Below are 2342 nucleotides of genomic sequence, written 5' to 3' on the forward strand. Positions count from 1 at the left end.
GCCAAAGGCGATGAGTCAGTATCTCGCCATCCTCACCTCTACAGAGCATTCTGTCGGACTTCTCCAAGACAGATGTTTGTACTCCTGGAAGTCCATGGCACTTCCAATATTCTTCATCAGCGCCATAATTCAGATGCATGGACTCTTTCAGTCTTCCTGTGCAATGTCCCACTTTCACATACATATGAGGCCATTGAAAATACCACGGCTTGGGTCAGGCTCACCTGAGCCCTCAAACTAACATCCTTTCCTTTCCAACACTTTAAGAAGGCCTTGTGCAGCAGATTTATCCAACCCAATGCGAATTCATACTAATGAAATATTGACTTAATAGATTAGGCATAGTTTTCAAACTTTCTAATTCTATTTTTTAAACACTTTATTGGGAGCTTTTACAGATATTATTACAATCCTTAGTTCCATTAGATCGGGCATAGGTGTACAATTGTTGCCATCATCATTTACAATCCTTTTTCTTGAACTTGATATCAGTTCCCCTTTATCCCCTCTCTCCCCCACCCTCCCACCCCCCTGGACCCTTAATAAATTATATATTATTATCGTTGTTGTTGTCGTTGTTGTTTTTGCCATAACTTACACCATCCAATGAATCCATTCACCTATAATTCGGATGTCCGTTCCCCTCGAGTGGGGTTATAGGGCCATCGTTGCTGTCAGTTCTCCCTTCCCTCCTTCCCCTCCTCTCTTCCTGTACCCTCAGGGAACCATTACTCCCATTACTGTTTCAGACGGGTTTATCTGTTTTGGATTTTGTGCATCAAAAGATCTCACTAGTACTGATGTGCATACGCGGTTCTAGCAAGGTTAGTGAGGTAAAACTAAGGCCATAATAGTGGAAGGAAGAAATGTTAAGGGTTAGATGATAGTTATGGGTTTCATCACGGATTTTCTGCACCCTGGATGTATCGTCCCTTCCACGTGGCTCTCATTCTGGTTTTGGCTATTCAATATTTTTATCCACTTTTCAAACAATACACAAATGGAAGGTTTCAGTTCTGACCATTTCTCCCACTTTATGTCTTTTTTATCTAGCAGTTTGGATTTTTAAATCTGTGGATCAGTTATTGTTGTATATACACAAAGGCTATTTAGACTCACCAATTTCTTTGCTATTTCTTCTAACACTCCCAGTTGTCTTTTTCCCCCTTTAAATTGTGTTCTTTAAGAAGTCTTTTAAGGAAACTCTGTTAGTAATAATCTTTCTTGCTTTTTGTGTACCTGAAATGTCTTTATTTTGAAAGACAGTTTTCTCACTGCCATTGAGTCAATGCTGACTCATAGAGACCCTGTAGGGCTGGGTAATACTGCCCCTGTGGGTTTCTGAGACGATGAATCTTTAGAGGAGTAGAAAGCCTCATCTTTCTCCCTCAGAGTGACTGGTGGTTTCAAACTGCTGGCGTTACACTTAGCAGCCAATGCATAACCACGACACCAACTAGGGCTCCTGAAGACAGTTTTAAGGGTCTAAAATTCAGTCTATTCAATTTTACTGAGGTTTAAGTTCTTCACCACAGTATTCCCCCATTTTAAACGTGCAATTCAAGGTTTTTATTACGTGAACCAAGTAGGATTACTACTGCCACTGAATCCAGTTTCAGAACTTCTCATCACCCCCGTTTTGTCCACTGCACCCATTTATAGTTCCCCGTTCTCCTCACCTCAATCCTCAGGCCCAGACAACTGCTGATGTGCTTCCTGTTCCCACAAATGGGTCCCTTTCAAGCATTTCCTCTGAGTAGGATCATGTAATGCATGGCCCTTTGTTTCTGGCTTCTTCCACGTCACATGTTTCTGAGATTCGTCCATGTGGTAGCATGTACAGTGTGGCATTCCTTTGTATTCGTCCATAGTATGCCATTGAATGGGGGGATAATTCTTAGTTGATTCTTCTACACACTGGTAGACAGTTTGTTTTCATCTTGATCTATTAGCTCTTATGAATAATGCTGCTTTGAGCATTTGTGTACAAGCCATTGCATGAGTATGTGTTCAGTTCTTTTGAGCTTTGCTGGGACAAATGATAACTTTATGTTTAACTCTTTTTTGAGGAACTGTCAGACTGCTTTCCAAAGGAGCTGCACCATTTTACACTGCCATCAGCGATATGTGAAGATTTCTGTTGCTTCACATCCTTGCCAACTTTTGCTACTGTCTTCCTTGGACTGTAGCCATTAGAATCCCAAACCAAATCCTCTGCCGTGACGTAACACTGACTCTGACCAGCCTGTAAAACAGAGTAGAACCGTGTTCCATAGCGTTTTCAGGACTATGAGTCTTTATGATTCTTTCCTCCCTCTGAGTGCCTGCCGGTTTGAACAGCT

Source organism: Echinops telfairi, unplaced genomic scaffold (genome assembly GCF_000313985.2).
Source record: "Echinops telfairi isolate 266 unplaced genomic scaffold, ASM31398v2 ScPeMD7_4048;HRSCAF=4782, whole genome shotgun sequence".
Classification (NCBI taxonomy): domain Eukaryota; kingdom Metazoa; phylum Chordata; class Mammalia; order Afrosoricida; family Tenrecidae; genus Echinops; species Echinops telfairi.